This window comes from Bidens hawaiensis, unplaced genomic scaffold (genome assembly GCF_021521415.1).
Source record: "Bidens hawaiensis isolate Kalapana, Puna unplaced genomic scaffold, B.hawaiensis_p1.1 tig00004743_1, whole genome shotgun sequence".
NCBI lineage: Eukaryota > Viridiplantae > Streptophyta > Magnoliopsida > Asterales > Asteraceae > Bidens > Bidens hawaiensis.
In genome coordinates, this window is record NW_027491293.1 from 1,647,774 (window position 1) to 1,654,782 (window position 7,009).

A 7,009-nucleotide genomic window follows, 5' to 3' on the forward strand; every position below is an offset into this window, starting at 1 on the left:
TTTATATTGAGGATTGAAAAGTCATGGTGATACATGAATCGTCAATTTTCAATACTCGTTTACTCGTCATTTTAAATTGGGAATTCGGAAAGTCATGGTGATACATGAATTGTCGATTCTTGATTCGAATTTGTTACCTCTATTAAGCCTGCATTTAGGGTCATTTATTTTACTTTAACTTTTGACAGTAACTGACTTCGCGAAACCAAGCTTTATAAGATTATACTTTGCGCTAAGACATTAACCAAAATTAAAACTTTTATAGAATGCCTCCGCTATCTCGCCGATTTCAGAGAAGAGAAGCCTCGCGCAGGCGTAGACAGCAACGTTCCCAGGAAATGGCCGCCGCAATAGCCCAAGCTTTGAGCCAAAACAATACCTCCGGTTATAAAATTAAGTCCTTTAACGCGGGTAACCCTCCAAAGTTCACAGGTCTTGAAGGAGCCACCGTGATGCTCCAATGGCTCGAGAAGATAGAAAACACTTTCCTCCACACCCAATGCCCTCCAGACAGACGAACCCTATATGCTTCCAGTGTCCTGGAATCCAGAGCGCTTACATGGTGGAATGGAGTAGCTCATGCGCGTGGCGCAGAGGCTGCTTCCAGCATGCTCTGGGAGGAATTTAAGGATCTCTTGACGCGAGAATTCTGCCCTCCCAACGAAGTTAAGCGCCTGGAGGAAGAATTTTGGAATCTTAAGCAGTACAGTGGCGAAGCGCGCGAGTACGCGACGCGCTTCCATGAACTAAGCCTGCTTGTCCCTCACCTTGTTACCCCTTCCCGCCGAGCCATCGAGAAATTCCTTGGGGGTCTCCCCATGGAAATTCAAGATTCTGTATGGGCCAGAAACCCAGCAACCCTCTCTGACGCCATCAAGTTGGCCGCTGTGCTCAGCGACAACCATGTCAGAGCAGGAACCCTGTTCCTGCGGGGAGCTGAGAAGACCAACCCCACCAAGACTGCCCCTGAACCAACAGAAACCAAACCAGAACCCTCAAACCGTAACAACCTCAAGCGCAGGCGCAAAGCCTATGCGCTTACCAGCCCGCCCATTGTCCAGCAACCCACCTACCAACCTCCAGTTTACGCACCTAACCCACTGTCAACCTACCCAACTCCCCCTATAGTCCACAACTATGCCTTAACCAATCCGGCACTCCCTTCCCCGCCAACTAAGAAACCTTACACAGGAAACCACCCCTTTTGCCCAACCTGTAGATTTCACCACCCAACCCAAACCCCGTGTCGACCTTGTCACCGATGTGGCCGCGCTGGTCACCTTGCAGAAACCTGTAGAGTCCTTCCCGCCAATCCAATTGCGCAAACACCACCAGTCTACCCGCAGAACCCACAACCAACCTACCAAAACCCACGACCCAGATCGTGCTTTAACTGCGGTGATCCCAGTCATTTCCGGAACGCGTGCCCGAGACTACAAGTTCAGATTACGCAAGCGAATCCGGTGAACCAAATTTCGAACCAAGTGGCGCGCGGCCGAGCTTTTAACATAACCGCGCACCAAGCGCAAGCGATTAATGACGTAGTTAATGGTACATTTTTGCTTAACGGATTTTATGCTTCTGTACTTTTTGATACTGGCGCCGATCGAAGTTTTATTTCTCGCGCGTTTGAGCAGAAGCTTGCGCGACCGCGCAACGATTTAAAAGAAAATTTTTCAGTTGAATTGGCTAATGGTGAAACTGTTTTAATTAACTCAGTGATTAAAGATTGCACGCTTAACCTTAACGAAAACAATTTTCTGATCGACCTCATCCCCATGCCTCTTGGAAGTTTCGATGTTATCATTGGTATGGACTGGCTCTCGAATAATCGCGCCGAAGTTATTTGCGCCAAGAAGTTGATTCGCATTCCTCGAGAAAATGGTGATCTTCACATCTATGGCGAGAAACCCTCCAGTGGTCTTAAACTTATGTCTTGCGCCGAAGCCCGAAGACTCATGCGAAAAAGGTGTATTGCATTTTTAGCCCATGTGGTCAAACCCGATGAAGGAAAGAAGAAGCTTCGCGATATCCCTGTTGTGCGTGACTTCCCTGAAGTTTTTCCTGATGATCTTCCTGGTATTCCTCCCGCTCGTGAAGTCGAGTTCCGTATTGATCTTGTCCCTGGTGCTTCCCCCGTAGCCAAATCTCCTTACCGTCTTGCGCCTGCTGAGATGCAAGAATTGGCAAGTCAACTTCAAGAATTGACCGCTAAAGGATTCATTCGCCCTAGCTCTTCGCCCTGGGGTGCTCCGGTGTTGTTCGTTAAAAAGAAAGATGGTTCGTTTCGCATGTGTATTGATTACCGAGAGTTGAACAAACTCACCATTAAGAACCGGTATCCCTTACCGCGTATTGACGACCTCTTTGATCAACTCCAAGGTGCCTCTTGTTTCTCCAAGATTGATCTCCGCTCTGGCTATCACCAGTTGCGCATCTGTGATGAAGATGTTCCGAAGACTGCCTTTCGAACTCGTTATGGCCATTTTGAATTCTTGGTCATGTCCTTCGGTTTAACCAACGCACCCGCCGTTTTCATGGATCTAATGAATCGGGTGTGTAGGCCTTTCTTGGATAAATTCGTGATTGTGTTTATCGATGACGTTCTGATTTATTCTAAGACCAAGGCCGAACATGAGCAACATCTTCGGTCAGTGTTGCAAAAGCTTCGAACCGAGCAGCTCTTTGCCAAGCTCTCCAAGTGTGAATTCTGGTCTGATGAAGTACAGTTTCTTGGTCATGTTGTAAACAAGATGGGTATTCATGTCGACCCATCCAAGATTGAAGCAATCAAGAACTAGATTACGCCATCCACTCCTACCGAGATCCGTTCCTTTCTGGGCTTAGCTGGTTATTACCGGCGCTTCATTTCGAACTTCTCGAAGATCGCATTGCCTTTAACAGCTCTAACGCACAAAGGTAAACCGTATATTTGGGGCTCGAAGCAAGAAGAAGCCTTTCTGACGCTCAAGCGTTTGTTGTGTGAAGCTCCTGTTCTTGCGCTACCTGAGGGTAATGATGATTTTGTCGTGTATTGCGATGCATCCAACCAAGGTCTCGGTTGTGTTCTTATGCAACGAGGCAAGGTTATCGCTTACGCATCAAGGCAACTCAAGGTTCATGAAAAGAATTATACAACTCACGACCTCGAACTAGGCGCAGTTGTTTTTGCCTTGAAGATCTGGAGACACTACCTTTATGGTACTAAATGTATCCTCTACACTGACCATAAAAGCCTTCAGCATATCTTTGATCAAAAGGAACTCAACATGAGGCAACGCCGATGGAACGAACTCATCAGCGATTACGATTGTGAGATCCGGTATCATCCTGGTAAGGCTAATGTGGTAGCTGATGCGCTCAGCCGTAAACCCAGCCAGCTTAACTGTATCTTGCCGCGCACGCAGCTTCACTTTGCGCCGATTCAGAGCAATCTTGAATCACGCATTCGTGACGCGCAGCGCGCATCCATCAGTAATGGTAACCTTCGCGCCGAGTTAGCGTGTGGCGCGGAAGCGCACTTTGTCCCTAATCTGAGTGGAATTCTCTGCTATCTCAATCGCATCTGGATTCCCTTTGATGAGAATCTTCGCGCTGATATCCTGAGTGAAGCGCATAAATCTCGGTATTCTATTCATCCCGGCGCTGATAAAATGTACAAGGATTTGGGCATTACTTATTGGTGGCCCGGTATGAAAAAGGATATTGCTGTGTTTGTAGCTAAATGCCTGACTTGTTCCAAGGTAAAAGCTGAACACCAACGCCCATCTGGTTTGCTCGAACAACCAGAAATTCCTACGTGGAAATGGGAAGGTATAGCGATGGACTTTATTACCAAGTTACCTTTGACAGCAAGCAAACATGATAGCATTTGGGTAATAGTGGATCGATTGACTAAGTCTGCTCACTTTCTGCCCATTCGTGAAAACTACCGTGTTGAGCAACTCGCGCAGCTTTATGTCAAGGAAATTGTCTGCCGCCATGGTACTCCTTTGAGCATCATATCCGATCGCGATGGCCGTTTTATATCTCGCTTTTGGAAATCTCTCCAATCTGCGCTAGGAACTCGCTTGGACATGAGTACGGCATATCATCCTCAGACTGACGGTCAGTCTGAGCGAACTATTCAAACTCTTGAGGATATGCTCCGATCTTGTGTTCTTGATTTTGGAGGTAATTGGGATTCGCACCTGCCTTTGATCGAGTTCTCTTATAATAACAGCTATCATTCCAGTATTGGTATGGCCCCATTTGAAGCACTTTACGGTCGTAAGTGCCGCTCCCCGATTTGTTGGAGCGAAGTGGGTGAAGCTCGAATCACAGGACCCGAACTTATTCAAGAGACAACCGATAAAATCGCCAAGATCCGTGATCATCTGCTGACTGCCAGAAGCCGACAGAAGAGTTACGCAGATCGTAGGCGAAAGCCTCTCGAATTTCAAGTTGGTGATCTTGTTCTCCTCAAAGTGTCGCCCTGGAAGGGTGTTGTCCGCTTTGGGAAGAAAGGTAAGCTTGCTCCTCGATATGTTGGACCATTTAAGATTCTCGCGCGTGTGGGAAAAGTTGCCTACAGACTTGACCTGCCGCCCGCGCTCAGCAATGTGCATCCAACGTTCCATGTTTCCAATCTCAAGAAGTGTTTAGCTGACGAGAACCTTCACATTCCACTTGATGAAGTTCAAGTTGATGAATCTATGCATTTCGTTGAGAAGCCTGTTGAGATTATGGATCGCGAAGTTAAGCAAACCAAGCACAGTCGCATCCCTATCGTGAAAATTCGCTGGGAGTCCAAGCGCGGAGCTGAGTTTACATGGGAAAGGGAAGATCAAATGAAGATCAAGTACCCGCACCTGTTCTCTGCGCAACCTACTTCGAGATAAATTTCGGGACGAAATTTCTTAAAGTAGGGGAGACTGTGACATCTGCCCCGATCCGACCCGACCCAGGTACCCGTTTCTCCGATCCGATCTCCTTCTCTTATGATTTAATATTTATTTAAACTTATACTTTATTTTTAATAATAATATATTCTCCTTCCCGCCTCTTCCTCTCTTTTCCTTCCCGCCGTCCCGTCCATCTTCTTCTCTCCGCCTTCTTTTCTCTCTTGTCGCCGTCCCGCCCTTAAGCCTTGAACCCCCTTCTCTTAGTTTTTGTGTCCTTTGTTTCTTCCCGCCTAAGGTTGTCTGCGCAGCTCCACGCGCCAGACTCCTTACAAGGAAGCCTGCGTAAAGACCGGTTGTTCCTGCGATACGCGAGGCGAACTGTTCTCGCAGCGCGCTAAGAATTGTAGTTCTTCTCGCAGCGCGCTAAGAACGGTAGTTCTTCCCGCGACGCGCTAAGGATTTTAGTTCTTCCCGCGGCGCGCTGTGGACTGTTCTTCGCCCTCGCGCGTGCGCTCAAGCTTTCTCGCGCTATGTCTTGAGTCTTTTCTTCTGTTTAATCCAGCCGTTTACTTTTGTGTTGTCTTATCTTCTGTACTGTTGACCTGACCTATCTTATGTCTGAAAAGTTACTTTCGGCGCAGCATGCGCACCAACCCCATTGGTTGACAGAAAAAGTGACTGACATTATCTTTTGAGATCTGCTTTTCCTTGCTTGACCAGTACCTTTATCTGACCCTCCCATGCCTGTTTACTGTTACCTGTCAGCTTTTCCTTTGCCCTCTGCAGCTGCCATGTCTTTTGATATCTTTTGCTTTTGGAATCTTTTACTTTTTGGAGATCTTTTCCCCTTTTCTAGGGATTGTGTTCCCTAGGGTTTCCCTATAAATAATAATGTTATTTTCTTAACACTACACACACAAATACTTATTATCTTTCTCTTCTTTGCTCTCTGCCGTTGATCCTCTGCCGTCTCCTCCCTCTGCCTTCGTCCTCTCTCCTGTTCTGCCCTGTTTTCCGGTAATCTATAATATATAATAATTTGTTTAAGTTACTTATTAATTATGCTAACTTATAATCAAGACTTAAAACCAATCGTTAAAACAATAATCTTATTTATAGGTTAACTTGTGCTTGTTTAAAGTTGGTTCTTGCTTTATCTTACACCGCATCGTTTATCAAGTGAGTAATCTCGTACCTAATCCCTTTTTATTTTTAATGTGTTGGGATGTTCATGTGTTCATACAAACTTAGAGTCTTAAACTTGTTTATGAACTTTAGTCGCGCAGTATCCCATGTGTTGAGGACGTAGACTTGGCTGTTTATTTGTATGTGTGGATCATTAACCGTCTTGTCGGTCTATTCCGCAGTTCTCATGGTACCATTAGATGAACACGGGAGAACAATCGTTTATGATTTTCTCTTTTGTTTACACTTGCACAGTTTTTCTTGTTTGTGAGCTCAATTGTGAGCACTGGCAGTCTATGAATCTTAGAGTTGGTCCCGATCAGATTACACCCTTGTTGAAAACCAGACATACACATGTTGCGCGCAGATTTATTATTATCTATGTATTGTATTAAACTTGATTTCTCACCAACACGCAAGTGTTTGACGTTTTATTTTAACACATGTTCAGGTTTGCTGTAGCTACATTTGGAGCTTGTGGACACGTAGGACGTTTTTACTTTCGGACCTAGATTAAAATGTAACAAGACAAGTTATTATTGTTCGAATATTTTGTCTTATAATATATTGATTTATGTTGATTTATGTTATCTTGTGTTTACGTTGCGCGTGTGTGAATGAATATATTTATTAAATATTGACACCCAATAGTGTCACGAGTAATGAAACAATATGTGGCGCCCCGATGTATAATCCGCCTTTGGTCGGGGTGTTACAATTCGATACTTAGATAGTGATTGCATCCGGCATATGATGGGAGACGAACCCTTACTATTTGATGCTAAACCATTCGATGGCGGATTCGAGTCTTTCATAAGCGACACGGGAGGACAAACTTCAAGGAAGGGAAGTGTTTCATATGGTAATTTGTGCTTCAACAACACCAGCCTTGTTCAAATGGCTCAACCACAACTTATCGAGCATTTCTCAAACTAACCTCG